The sequence below is a fragment of the Calonectris borealis genome, chromosome 14 (genome assembly GCF_964195595.1).
Source record: "Calonectris borealis chromosome 14, bCalBor7.hap1.2, whole genome shotgun sequence".
In the NCBI taxonomy this organism is placed as follows: domain Eukaryota; kingdom Metazoa; phylum Chordata; class Aves; order Procellariiformes; family Procellariidae; genus Calonectris; species Calonectris borealis.
In genome coordinates, this window is record NC_134325.1 from 9,860,124 (window position 1) to 9,875,517 (window position 15,394).

At 39.3% G+C, this 15,394-nt stretch overlaps 1 long non-coding RNA gene across 1 annotated transcript in view; it reads left to right on the top strand.

The window, feature by feature from the left end:
- LOC142088155 (uncharacterized) overlaps positions 1-15,394 on the top strand; it is a 156,062-nt gene that overhangs the window by 92,727 nt on the left and 47,941 nt on the right. Inside the window, exons 8-13 of the long non-coding RNA XR_012675748.1 lie at positions 296-465; positions 4,201-4,327; positions 5,606-5,682; positions 6,300-6,431; positions 7,812-7,896; positions 14,668-14,835. This is a non-coding gene — a long non-coding RNA (uncharacterized LOC142088155). The remainder of the gene's footprint in view (positions 1-295; positions 466-4,200; positions 4,328-5,605; positions 5,683-6,299; positions 6,432-7,811; positions 7,897-14,667; positions 14,836-15,394) is intronic.

Here is a 15,394-nt window from a genome sequence, read left to right on the forward strand (position 1 = left end):
TTCTGAAAGAAGGCTCAGTCAATTTTGAATAATTCAGACAGGCTACAGATCTTATGCTTGTACAGTGCAGATACACATGTTACAGGAAAAAATTGTAGAAGGATTTCTAGCCCTACTACTGGTTGCATCTTGCTATCACAATTGTTTTGTTTTATTGTTTTGTTAATAAAATCCTTAATGTCTTTCTGTCAAGTTAATTCTCACTGATAAATGTAAAGGACTGCTCTATTTTGTTCTGCTTAGAGGTAGTGTTTTCTTTTTTAAAGTAAGAAATGGGCTTGTTCTTTCTTCACAGAGAATATAAAGCCAGATCCAAAATGCTTCTAAAGGAAGAAGACATTCTCTTCGTTGGTTTAAGCAGACCATGGATCGGGCATGGTTACTAATAAACCTCAGAATTTGAACACATCAGCAAAGTACTAATCCAAATTCTAGATTGTCGTCTGATTCCTGTGGTTTTCCTAGGTGAGTTAACTTGTTTTACTTACAAAGTGTTGAAAGTTGAACTTTAAATTCCTTTAATTGCTTTAAGCCTGTGTGCAAAATCAGAACGGCTGACAGTGGGTAAGACAAAGGGCAAATAATTATACAATATCATGACTAATAGTGTAAAGTTCAGTGAATTTTAATAATTCTTAAACATGCAAACCTAAATGTACCCAACATAGAATTTGTGTTCCGTAAAAATCACCATTTAGCACATATGTAAAGGCAGGAAGGGTTCCATTCATGTAACACTGTCCGTAGAAATCAGGTAACTGTTACAACATACTGCCAATGTTATTAATATGAAGTCTTTCATTAGTTGTGACGGCAATTGATGCTGAGGCTGCACAATTAACTCCTGAATATCCACTTAGCCTAAGAAGTTTCAAAGATGGTAACCACACATCAACTTCTGTGGTAACTTTTTAACCCCAAAAGCTCCATTTTGTATTTGAAAGCAGCCAAAACTTTTTAAAGGCCAGTTCTTTTACCTGGAGTTAATATGACGTTGTAACCTTATGGGCTGGATCCTGTATAGGAGTGAACTGGCAAGACTGTTGAAATTGGTGCGAGTGTGCTACAGCATACCATCTGAGACTGCAAGACCTGAGCTTCATAAGAATGATTCCTATGACACTGTCATTACTCTGTTTACTTCCTGTGGAAAAAATGCTTATTGATAAAGGAAATTCCGAAAATACAAATAACAACCCATGTCTCTTGATTGCTATGGGTGGACAGTATTAGTAGATGAACATCAGTCTACTCATTTGATGGAAGAAGACAAGTGCACTGTTCATTATTTAGTCTTTATTTAGCACAATAGTCTTTGTTAGTAAGTTTTGAGGCTGTTTCTCAAGAAGCTTGAATTCATCCACTGAGTTGTATCGTATAAATAGGTAAACTCCTATTTTCTCACTGAGAAATTTGCCTCTTAAGGAAACTGGCTGAATGACCACTGGATTGCTTGCTTTCTGCTAGTTGTAATTCACATCTTCCCACTCTAGTGCATGTTTGGGTATGGCAGTTTTCTAATTGTCTGTTTTAAAATGGACTGTATTTATTATGCTTCATATGTTAGTGGAAATGCTTCTTGCATTGGCATTTGGGAATGTTCTCCCTTTACTTTTTTCATAAATTATTTATCAACTCTGTTATTTCTTGCATGGTCTTTATTATGCCTCCCAAAAGATTCTTCCAGAACCCTCTTTTGCTTAAGGACCGCAGGAAGAAGATGAATGAAGCTTAATATTTGACTAGGAATTTACTTTAAGTCTTTTAAGCAACATTTTGTAGCCACTGGCACATCCTTAATAGTCCCAGAGGGAAAACAAAGAAGGTAGCTGATCTAAGTTGGATATGCATTTCGTATCTTGTAATATGCACTGAAAAGTAGAGACTCAGGAACCAGCCACATACTCTTCCTGGGAAATCTTCAGGATATGTGACAGCAGGGCTTAGACTTGTACTTCACTCAACTTTGAGACTCACATGACCCTTAGAAGCTTCTAACTCTCACTGGCTTCTGTGTCTTTGGGTCCTAATTTGTTACAACTTCCAATGTAACCCTACAGTTTACCTCATTTTAACTCCTTCATGGTTGCTGTGCCTATGTTTTTGCCACTATAAGAAAATACTACAAGCACTGATGCCCCTGGGTCCTTCTGCTTACGGAAAGACTTCCGAATGTGTGAAGTATTATAAAACTACTCAGAAGAGAGTTGCTGTTTTCTCAAGATCTATCAAGTAACATAATTACTCTGGCATGTACTTCCTACTGGCCCATATTCCTTCTTGTGGGATAATTCCTCACTTTTTACCAGGAGAAAGCTGAAGCAGTTATTTGTTAAACCATAGAAGGGATTGGTGTCAGAGCAACGCTTAAAATTTCGGATGGCTTGTCACTCAGATTGACAGGTGCCACCTCTCCTCACAGAAATCAGACTGGAAGTTGTACTGAGCAGGCTGTCAAAATGGCACAGCCTCTGTCTTTGATGGCATTGTCTGTGATGATGAGAGCTGGGATAAGAACTGCAGGTCACTAGGGGTGAGTGATGTGAGCTAGAGGGGCTCTTTTGGGTGCGTATTCGCATTGTGCCTGTACAAGACCTGCTGTATGCACTGGAGTGCATCATGTTTTCCTTCCTGCTGGAACCAAGTCTGAAGTCATGTACTGGGGTGCCATTCAGGCTACTCTGCCTGTGGGGTAAATGAAGGCGCTGCAGCAGTGCATCTAGCATTGGCAAGTGCCATCAACTTCGTTGTGGGTAAAGGTACAGTGTGGACATGTGGTTCTGGAACCATAATGGAGTGCAGCACATCAAACCCCCACCCCTCCTTCTTTGCACCTCACTACTCAATACTGTAAATGCACCCAATATCCTGGAATTTCTAGAAGGTCTTAATTTCAGATTATGCATATGTGAACAAAAGTGTATTCTTAAAATGAATTGTAACTGAAAAATTCCTCCATTCAAATTATATAGATATTTTGTTTCTGTTTTTCATGTTGCAACTGAATTACTTTAGGACTTTGAATGCTGTAAGTTTACATGTTTCTTCCAAGAACCTGAAGTGGAAGACACTGAGAGTGTGTTTTGAAATAGCTTTGATCAAATATGCACAGTAATGTTCTTCGGGACAAATTAGGAAAAAAATCCCTTAGCTTTTCAACATTGTGGTAACAGCACTAATCAATATGACATGGTATTGAGACACTCCACAGGACAAGCTTTGCTCTTCTAGATTAATGTATAGAGTTTATTCCTCAAGTAAGTCAATATATATGCATGTAGTCCCAGACCATGGGACACAGATATGCGTCTTCCCTCCATTCATTTTGATTAAAATACTCTTACTCTGTATTTTGATCTGTTCTATGTGATATTTAATAGACAACAGAAAATTTTAAAAGTACCTGCAGCAGGACAAACGAATATTTGCTTGCAGGCTTTGTAGCTTTTCTTAAGTCAGATCCATCTTGAGTGACCTGCTGGCACTTGTTCAGCTTGCGCCTCTGCATGACCATCACAGAAGTGAAACAGTACTGCTTGTTATCAGGCACGTTTGTCTAAATTGCCACGCTGTGATTTGCCAGAGTGTTTTCTTATTATGGGGCACTCAGCATAGTTTTGGGAACTATAAGAAAGAGAGAAAGGGAAGGGGATTCAGAGAACTGAGATCTGATAGGGTGTGGGGAAGGTAACAGCATCTAATGGGATCGTTTCCCTGTGTAAGTATACATGACTTCCGAAGGAGAAGTGAGGAATGCCCCTAACTCAGTCCTGCTTACAGTGTATCAGTCAACCAAAAAATCACTACTTACAACCAATCAGCAATGTGAGGAAATATTTTTTAGCATTTCCATGTGTTTCCACATTCCAATTTCTTCCTGTTTTTTTTCTTTTTCTTTTTTTTTTTTTAGTTGTCTTCAATATTTTCCACAATCCTGCTGCATTATGTTCTATTTTCTTATTCTATTCTCAGCTCATCTCCATCCAACTTGTCATTTAATCTTGCATGCTCCCTCCTCCCTGGTACTCTTCCTCTGATTTCTTCTGTGGTCATTCTTTTTCAGTCTTCTACTTGTTTTTTGTATGCTTTAAGAGAGAAACTTGTACTTCCTGGATGTGGCTCAGTATGAATTTTAAGCTGATAGCATCCTTTTGAACACCATTCCAGATCTAGATGTGCCAACTTTTTCTCTTGTGGTAGGGATTGTGAGCACTGCAGAAGCTTTAGAAGAAATTTCACTCCCAAGTATTTGACAGCAGCAGCATTGTTAAAAATAACTCACCTAGTGGATCACCTCTCAGGAGAGATGAGACTAAAAGTAATGCAGGCAAGTAATCTATGCAAGAAAGGTAAAATATCCAAGTGAATGAAATTAATAGCATCATTAAAAAAATAAAATTCTGCTTCAGTGCCTTTAATTTGTAAAGAAAGCAGGTTAATGATAATGTAGACGAAGGGCGAGATATTACTGGTTTCTCTTTAATTAAAATCCTTGCAGTGAGTACAAAGACATAGAAGTATGCCAGACCAGAAAACCTCAGAATCTTCATTCTTTCTTTATTCACAGAACAGGAGCATCATGATAGAGCAGTTTTCTGTTTCTTATGTCCTTAGTATTCCTTGATACAAGGCTTAAGAAGCCAGCTTGTTTCCCGTAATTGTCCATGAACAAATTCTATCTATGAAAGAAGAGGGTGGAGAAGGGCAGTATTTCCAGTGTATCTGCTTAGACGGCTAACAAGGCCGCTGAGTCCTAGGAGGGTAGGAATTACTGCTATTTCCTTTGCCCTGGGCCTGTGGGCTGTGCTGTAGCGGGCCAGGATTATTGAGAGATTGGAGATTTTTGGGTGCCAAACATCTTAAACATCACTTCTGAGATGCTCTTCAGAGGCCTAATTCTTAGAAAATGCTGGATTGCTGCCTTTTCATGGCATCCTATTCTGTGTACTTCAGGACATTTCTAGCGGCTTCACTACTGGTAAATTCACCTTACGTCTTTGTACCAGTCAGAGCTGGTTAGCAAAAGTAAAGGTAGGAGAACCTAGTGATGGTTCATCTTTAAACCTCTTAATACAAATCTACATTAGTTGGGAATTGCTGTGTTAAAGAATGATTTATTTTATTTTTTTAGGATTTAAACTCTGCCTTGAATTTTTATAGCACCCTTGAATAACAGCACATACTTTGACGTGTCAGAGATTTGGGATCTACTCAAAGCAACAATTTGATAAGCTCTGGGCTTAAGCTTTTAAAATAAAAAAACAGAAGTATTTGTGCACCAGGAGATAGAACTTGTATCTTCTGCTTTTAGTTGTATTTAAGGATTGGTGAAAAGAAATGTGTATTTGTTTGTATAGTTTGCTGTGGTACCAATAAATTGGGATTTCAGGTTTGAGTACTTTGCTGAATCAAGCCTTTTAAAGTAGTTTATCTTTTCTAAAGTGTTAGCAAATGCTAGTTTTGTACTAATGAAAGCCTAGACATTTGGTTAACAGGTTTTCAAGAAAGTAAAGTGTTAACACTTTTCTATGGCTTTATTGAGGTATAAAGTCATATCTAACATGCTATAACTGCAGTATAAGATCAGAGATTTTTTTTTTTTTAGCTGCATTTGGTACTCTGAAGATGGTCTGTCTCCATTCAATAAAACTGGCTAGTATTGTGGAGGAAGAGTAAATATCTGTAAGTATTTAGGCATATACGAGTAAGACTAATTTTAGATTGCAAATGTAAAGCAACTGGTACTTCACCTGTCTTGAAAATGGCTTTTCCCATACTGACAGAGCATCAGCATCTCCAATATCGAGTTAGTGTTCTCCATCTTCTCTGCTGCTTTTTCTGGGCACTTGAGTACATTTAAATATGAATAGCTTAACTGCATTTTTGTAATGAGACCGCTAGGAGGCAGACCTGAGAAGTAGAACTTTTGTACAAACATCTATTTTGTAAACTCTTGGGAACTGAGTCTGCTTTTGTTAGTGACATGGTTTAATGTTGCTTTTGAATATTTTAAGAAGTATCTTTGCATTAGAGATGTGCTAGAGTAACACTGAAAAGATTTTATATAGTCAATCAGCTATAGAATATGTTCTAATTCTTATTAAATACTCGGATTTTGTTGCAGAATAAAAATATCTTAATGGCGTAGTTTGTCTATACCTACTGTATCTGTGACAAAATCTAAAAATCCTTAAAAGATTATTTAGATCAGTATATTCTCCTGGGATATAAAGGAACTGCCTATACTGAAAGCTAAGCAGATTCCTATTGTTTGAAATGTCTTTTTTTCTACTCTGCAGAGGTTCAAAGGTGTTTATACAGACAGAGCAGTCATTTTGGGATCAGCCTGTCTCCTGAAACTCTTGGTATCTTCCCTGCCCTAGAGAAATGGAAGTTTTCTCCCCTTTCACATTACATCTACCAGCCTGCAGGCATGTGGTCTCTACATGACTTGTTTCTCAAGTAGTGTAGTCAATGTTGCCTGTCCCAAAGAGTGTGTGAGCAGAGGGCAGTGAGGGCAGTCTAAAACTGGTGGACAGACAGGAAAAAGAGGGTAACAGTTTTTATAGATGTGTTCCTCTCCATTCTCCCTTCCCCCCGCCTCCACAATGCACATTAGGACACTTCACCATTAAGAAATGTTGACTGCATAAAGTTGTGTTTCCTAATACACTAGGACTATTTTCTTTTCCCAAAAACACACAGTGATTTTTAGGAACTTGCTGTGTTTTTCAGGTAGACAATGAGAAACTGAGTCTCAGTGGACAGTGGCATTCAGGTTTTTAGTGCACTGTCCTGTAAAGGTACCAGAGTTATCTCAAAGCTGTCTTTTGTGCTGGTAGCAGTCATGGTGTCAGCATTTGAGCTAACGACTCTAAAGAGAAGCTTCCTTTGGGTGTCATGATTGTTGGCTCTTTTGCTTCCAAAACCTGGACTAGTATTTTGGACACATACCAGGTAATTTGGGGACTTTGACAGATGGACTTGGGTGATTTAGCGGGAGCAGTTAGGAGTTCTGCTGTCGCCCTTCTGCATCCCAGTCCTCGCCAGAAGTTCCTGCCCCAGAAGACTGAGTGGTGTACCAGCGCTTCTGCCACTCTCATTCACAGCTTAGCATTTCAACTGATGCTAAGTTGGTACTAATATGCTATGCAGTGAAGTTGGGGAGCAGGGTTGCATGCGTGTACCCTGCTATGCTCTGATGTGGGGGCAGTAATTTCCTGCAAAGGGGTGAGATGGGCACCTGGGAACCTAATGTCTTTTGAAAGTGATACTTACCCACTTCAATTGCTTAGCTGGAAAGCCCTTTGCAAAATATTTATCCAAGTTACAATAGATCATAGTGGGTTTTGTATGTTCACTATTGCTGTCTTGTGGGTTAATAAGGAATCAGAGAGAGAGAAAGTGGGGGGCGGGGAAAGGGATTGGAGCAGAACAGAAAATGGAATACTGATAAGGACAAATGCTGATGTTGGCAAAGAGGTGAGGTAATTGCACTTTGATAAGTGACATTTATGGAATGAAATATCTGCAGAAATATCTCATAGAAATAATTGAACTAGACATCTTTCAGTTCTGGTGATCTGTGAGCAAAAGATCCAATACCCCGTGGTTTATACAAAAATAAGTTTATGCTTCATTGTATAATACAGATCTAATGATGAGCTGACTTTCAAATTATACAACATGCACTTTTGATATATAGCTACACAGACTGAGAGATTTTTATTATGAATTTCAAATTTCTAGTAGCTTTGGATTTCTTCCTATCCTTGTCCCTGTCTAATTCATGTTGTTTCTTTCCCCTATAGAGACTTATTCCTTATTAAAGAAGATACAAGACCCAGAAAGATTCACATATGCCTAGCTCCTCGGAGAGGATGAAATAAGAACAAGGTAAGTGGAAATATTTTTTTATCAAACTAAGTAACAGCCAGACTCAAATTAGGAACTGGAAATGATTTTCTAAAAGCTTGCTGCTGTGAGCTGTTGACAGTCTGGACCCACCAGCTCCCTGCTCATGTCCAGTAATGGCAGCAGAAATTTTAAAATAATTGGCATGAATGAAATGAAGAAAGTTCTCAACCAATTACCAGAGAAAAATGGAAAAGCACATGTGCCTTTTCCATCTGCATTATTTCAGACTCATTTATTTTCTTGGTATGACATCTCCATTTTATTTCATGGTAACATGAATTCTCCTTCCCTCCTCTCCTTACAATTTATAGTTAATCCTAAAGTTATAATTACACTTCTTTTAAATGCCTCTGGACAAATCTTATAGATTTGGATGAGAATCAAATACAATTATTGTTGAATTCAGTCTGTGGGAGCAGATAAGGTTTTATACTACATACTTTACTGATGACACAAACTTGATTTTTTTTCAGTGCTAATTGTAGTTGACCACAGCTGGTTGGTCAAAAGCAGCACTGTTTGTCACCATTTTCAAGAATTGGAATCTATTCCTTATTTGCTAAGGGATGAAGATTACAACAAAGCAATAGGTCTTGATAGTCCCTCGTGGGGGACTTGAACCTACCAGATGTCTGCTGGAAATACAACACAGCAGAGAGGAAACAGTCTAGGAGGTTCCTGGAGTGTGTGGGAGATAACTTCCTGACACAGCTGGTGAGTGAGCCAACTAAGGGAAAGCGTCCCTCTGGACCTACTGTTTGCGAACAGAGAAGAACTTGTGGGTGATGTGATGGTTGGAGGCCATCTTGGGCATAGCAATCACAAAATGATAGTTTTCAGTTCTTGGAGAAGTAAGGAGGGGGGTTAGCAGAACTGCCACCTTGGACTTCTGGAGGGCAGACCTTGGCCTGTTGAGGAGACTGGTTGACAGAGTCCCTTGGGAGGCAGTCCTGAAGGGCAAAGGAGTCCAGGAAGGCTGGACATTCTTCAAGAAGGAAATCTTAAAGGCGCAGGAACAGGCCGTCCCCATGTGCTGAAAGACGAGCCGGCAGGGAAGAAGACCGGCCTGGCTGAACTGAGAGCTTTGGCTGGAACTCAGGAAAAAAAGGAGAGTTTATGACCTTTGGAAGAAGGGGCAGGCAACTCAGGAGGACTACAAGCATGTTGTGAGGTTATGCAGGGAGAAAATTAGAAGGGCGAAGCCCAACTAGAACTTAATCTGGCTACTGCCATAAAAGACAATAAAAAAATGTTTCTATAAATACATTAGCAATAAAAGGAGGGCTAAGGAGAATCTCCATCCTTTATTGGATGTGGGGGGAAACATAGTGACAAAGGATGAGGAAAAGGCTGAGGTACTTAATGCCTTCTTTGCCTCAGTCATTAATAGTAAGAACCAGTTGTTCTCCGGGTACCCAGCCCCCTGAGCTGGAAGACAGGGACAAGGAGCAGAATGAAGCCCCCATAATCCAAGGGGAAATGGTTAGTGACCTGCTACACCACTTGGGCACTCACAAGTCTATGGGGCCAGATGGGATCCACCCAGGGTGGGTGGATCCACTGAGGGAGCTGGTGGAAGTGCTCACCAAGCCACTTTCAGTCATTTATCAGCAGTCCTGGCTAACCAGGGAGGTCCCAGTTGACTGGAAGTTAGCAAATGTGACACCCATCTACAAGAAGGCCGGAAGGAGGATCTGGGAAACTACTGTCAGCCTGACGTAGGTGCCGGGGAAGGTTATGGAGCAGATCATCTTGAGTGCCATCATGCGGCACATACAGGACAACCAGGCGATCAGGCCCAGTCAGTGTGGCTTTATTAAGGGCAGGTCCTGCTTGACCAGCCTGATCTCCTTCTGTGACAAGGTGACCCGCTTAGTGGATGAGGGAAAGGCTGTGGGTGTGGTCTACCTGGACTTCAGTAAAGCCTTTGACACTGTCTCCCACAGCATTCTGCTGGAGAAACTGGTGGCTCATGGCTTGGAGGGGTGCACTCTTCGCTGGGTAAAAAACTGGCTGGACGGCCAGGCCCAGAGAGTGGTGGTGAATGGAGTTAAATCCAGTTGGCGGCCGGTCACAAGCGGTGTTCCCCAGGGTTCAATATTGGGGCCAGTTCTGTTTAATATCTTTATCAATGATCTGGACGAGGGGATCGAGTGCTCCCTCAGTAAGTTTGCAGACGACACCAAGTTGGGTGGAGTGTTGATCTGCTGGAGGGTAGGAAGGCTCTGCAGAGGGACCTGGACAGGCTGGATCGATGGGCTGAGGCCAGTTGTATGAGGGTTCAACAAGGCCAAATGCCGGGTCCTGCACTTGGGTCACAACCACCCCATGCAATGCTACAGGCTTGGGGAAGAGTGGCTGGAAAGCTGCCCGGTAGAAAAGGACCTGGGGGTGCTGGTCGACAGCCGGCTGAACATGAGCCGGCAGTGTGCCCAGGTGGCCAAGACATTGGGAAAGATTTCTTCACTGAAAGGATTATCAAGCATTGGAACAGGCTGCCCAGGGCAGTGGTTGAGTCACCATCCCTGGAGGTATTTAAAAGACGTGTAGATGTGGTGCTTAGGGACATGGTTTAGTGGTGGACTTGGCAGTGTTAGGTTAACGTTTGGACTCGATGATCTTAAAGGTCTCTTCCAACTGAAATGATTCTGTGATTCTATGAATACTGTCCTATGTGCAGTAAATTTGTACAAGGGAAATATAGAGCTATGGAAAAGCTTTTGTGAAGGCCCTGAACTTAGTTTCTGTGTTCTCAGCCATTCCTACTTTCTGGGATACATTTAAAGACAGTATATATCTTCACCCTTCTGTTGGCTTAAGAAATGCTTCTGTCCCGAAGACTGTATGTGACATGGAAAGCATGCATTTCCTTCACAGCCGTAAGAGCAGGAAGTCATTTCCATGGTTGTTCCTGCCAAGGATGTTCAGTATTATTTTGGAAATGTAAAGGAGTCATCTGGTTACGTGTGATTTTGTTGATACTGATGGAACATGCCCTTTTCTGAGACAGATTATGCCTTCTTGCTTGTACACTTGTTAATGTCCCCTCAGTCTTCTCTTGGTGTAGTTTCACTGTATTACTCTAATCAGGAACCTTTCATTTTGCTCCTGGCAGTGCTGAGAAATGCAAATATTCAAATTTGACGTGGCAGCTTAGTTACCTACATGTTGCTGAAATCTTAGGATATAACCCATAGGCCTGCCTGAACACTGAGGATAATAGAGGGAAGAAAATGTAGGTGCGTGGCCACAACAGCTGGCTCTTCTTTCTTGTGGCAAAGATAGAAACAAATGTAGGATGTGCCCTTTCTTGTTCTCATTTGTTTGACATGAACAACACAAGCTTATTTAATTCTCATCTTCTAAACATGTACTTATTGGTGGCTCTTTTTAAAAGAAAAAATTAGTTAAAAAAATTCAGCTGTCTGTCCTTCAAACTACTAAACTGCTAAGTACAGACAAGAAAGACAAGGGAAAGCTTCTTAGATTTAAATATATTCATGAAGGAAAAGCTAAAGAAATCTGGGACTAAGCAGCTGACTAAAGGAGAACAGCACTTAGTTAAATACTCATATGGTTCCCACAGGTTATTAAAAAGCATATGGCTTTGTGAGCTAACAGTCTAAGTCCTGTGGGTTTGTGCTAGTAAGCAAAAGTGTCCTGGGAAAGGGAAGGGACACTGAAGGCTCTTTTCCCCAGACTGCAACTGCCAGCCACTGAGCCAAGCTTGATTTTATTCAGTCTGAGTATTGGCTTGGATTTCTGAAAAGGAAATTTTGGAAGCCTGCCTCGTTCATAAAAAATAATTTAAGGTGTCACCACAGAGGCAAGAGGGCTTCTCGTTATTGTTTCCTGTATTTTATGATGTTGGCACTCTTCCTGAAATAATTTGAGAATTGCAGATACAATAATATTTTGGAGTGTAGAAAAATAGATCTCAACAATGAAATTCATATTTTGTTTTATCTAGGTTTTGGTAATGTGCTTCTTCCTCAGTAAATAAAACTTTTTCTGGAAACTAAGTCCTTACTCGGAACAATAGCATCATTATGTCAAGCACTTTTGTACTGGAAAAAAGTGAAGTATAGCAATTAGCAAGAAATAAAAAAAATAATGTAAATCCTCTTATAAATTTCTATGGACTATCAGCAAAGGATTTTAAAAGCACAACCTACTGAACTGCAGATTCTTAAAATAAGCAACTTGAACATCTGTGTGACAAAAAACATTTTTGTTCCCTGCAGACATTTTCCAACTGAACTTGCCAATGAGAACTAAAGGAAATATTTAGGAGATGGACAGATATGTAGCTTCATCCCTAAATACATAGCTGCTTTGGGGAGAGGGAGCCTGATGAATGCAGTCTTTTTAAATGTTTCCTTTTCTGATTCTACAAATGTGACTCACACTAAGAAACTTAATAGAACTTAAAAAAATCTTGCTGCATACTTTGCAACTGCCAGTAGTCTGAGAGTAAAGTTACTTAAGTCAATCACAACAGGCCTGAATATTTTAATTAAAGCGGTCACCAGCTGAAAATAAAGCATGGAAAGCAGCAATAAGGCAAGCTTTAAATGCTTTAAGCTTAAATGGTAAAATTTTTTAGAATCTCTTCCCCTGACTGTGAGAGTATCAGCCTTTTTAAAAATTGAACTGGAACTGGAATTTTGGGAGATCTGGGAGTAAGACTGAAGATTACTGAATCAGAGATTCAGTGGTGACTCTCGGGGTGATAAAAGGGAGCAATGTTTTCATTCTTTCTCCTGTCATTTAAGAAAATAGGAATGACTCTGTTGTGCCAGACTGAAAGTTCACGTACATGAGCATCTGTGACCAAAAGTGCAGGCTGTAAGAATAAGCAAAAGCTGTAGTAGACTCCTCTCCCCGTCTTCAGCAATTTGCCAGATTTATATAATTTCAGTAATCTTCAGTGGCTTTCCATTTCATGAATATGTCCAATCTCCTGTAAACCTCGTTCTGAACCTGCAGTCTGCAGTGTGATTCCTAAAATTAAGAACTGCTAATTAGCAGGCCATTGTCTGAGGCTGGTAGTGTAAATGAAATAGATTCCATTGACATCTGGTACTGTGCCTGCTTACATAAATAGAGAGCTTTCCTCAGTGTTCTTAAAAAGATTGGATAGAAACAGAGATCATTCAAAATACTTATTCTGAGATGAGGAGACCACTTCTGGCATGTGAATCATACGATCTTTCTATAAATTACACAATCTGGACTCGGTATGTTGACAACTCTGATGGAGCTCCTTTCATGATTAATAGTAGAGAATATAAAATCAAGTAAACTTCAGAAATTCCTCTGAGAGAGTTAAACAAATTGTCAAGGAATTGTTGCAAACATCTTTTTTAGATCCATGAAGTTCTACTGTATTTTTAAGTATCACTTTTATTGAGAATGCTAATATGTTTTAAGTAACCTCCTGGAAGTCCTCAGTTAATTTGTCACTAATAGTAGTCCTGGTTTCCTTTTTGGGTGAGGCAGTTTGCCATTCTGCCATCTGTAATAGAGCCAGAGACAAGGTGTTCTTCTAAAAGTATTCGTCTCTCTTGAACTCAGTGACAGTGGTAAACTTCTCAAGGGGACAACTTAGAATTTTTTGACTATAGTGTTACAAGAAAACCACTTCTCTTGTTTTTTACTGTGGGTCTATTCTTTACCACGTTACATGTTAGAGGGCCTTCAGAACATCAAAGCATTTCTTACCTTATTCAATCTGACAAACATCGTTGTCATCTAGGATCCAAACTGCATCACAGCAGAAGTTGAGCTTATAGGTATGCTAAGAAATGCCTGCAGAAGATGGGTAGTAGCTCAGCACTGAACAACAACAAGCAATATTTAAGATAACAGAAATTCAGCATCTCTTATTCCTTTGCTCAGTTTAACCAGCTAATTTTACTATGCTCTATCAATATATAAATTAACTAAACAGAAATGGCTTTCAATGTTAAACCTACCTGATTATGACTAACTACATGTGGTCCATGTTAGGAAAATTCTCTGGGAGCCCAGAAAATACAAATTACTTAGTTCTTGTTGCATTTATTACAGATGAACCATAGGATTTTGGACAAAAATAAGAAGAAAACTCATACTCATTCTTAATTTAGAAACAGCAGTGGATTTTAAAATATGGTTATTCATGACAAAAGAAGACAAAATAAATTTAGTTTGGTTCTAACTTAATTCTTATGGCTAGAAGATGTTGATTCATGAAATGTTTTGTGATTTAGCATAAGAAATCCTTCAAACCCTTACAGATGCCTCAATCGCATCCCAATGAAGAGAGTCTTTGATTAGGATTGAAATTTTCTTGGTTACTTAAAAAAGAGATTTGCTGGTCATTCATTTTTATTAATAAATTTAGTGTATAATGGTACCAGCAAGGAAACCTGGGCAGGTGCTTCTGGATTCCTTCAGTTCAAGGATTTATCATTCAGACTTCGTCTCTGTCTCACCCTGTGTATATTATGATTACAACACTTCACTGTTTTTTGCTTGTTATTGTTAATGTTGTAAAACAGACTCCTGGAAAGAGAAGCTAGAATAAATAACTCCTGTTAAAAATAGCTCTTTGGGCAATCAGGCTCCAAAAAAATAAAAGAAGAAAGGAGGGAAAAAGTGGAAGAGACACATTCAGGGCCAGTAATATAATTGTAGTGTGAAATGGAAATGAAAGCTAGCATTTTAACTGAATTTACATTTTGTTTTCTGTTTTCCTGCCTGCAGTTTTCATCTTTATCGTCAAAACATCAAACATGATCCACTTCAATGACTCTGTAACTGTGATAGCTGATGCAGGGTGTCTTTTTAACCAAAAACAGCGAACAGTTTGGTTTTTATATATCACTGGAGCTGGAATAATTCATTAAAAAGTGGAAGTTTTGGCCTCAAACAGTAAGTAGTATGCATGATTTTGTGACCATTCTATATCTCATGAAGGTCAATAATACTGAATCATTTGTCTCTGAAAACATATAAAGGACACATAGTTCAGTATATAGACAATAGTACAAGCAGCAAGCATAATCATAGCTTAAAAACAAACAGCATAAAAAGTTTGTAACAGGTTGTAATCTAGTTGCTGAAATATCAACAATTGCTTGCAAGAAACCTTCTTGTGCCTAGGTTTACTCAGTATGCAGAACTTGGGAGATTACGGAAATTAGGTCTGATGTAGTAGCTGTAAAGTCTTGTGACTTGTAGATCTTGAATTAGATTTTGTCCTAAATGGACTAGCAATAATTATTCTCCACTGCAGTTGGATAAATTCATGAATTCTCTCACCCAATAATTCAAAACAGCATAATCTCACCACCATCATTCATGAATTAGTTTTGCACACTGAATTATTCAGAGACAGTAGATGGCAACCCCTCTGGACTGATGAAATACACTGTCATGTGGGAATGGGCCCTATCAATACATCCTGTCAATTTATGAACTTACTGTGCAG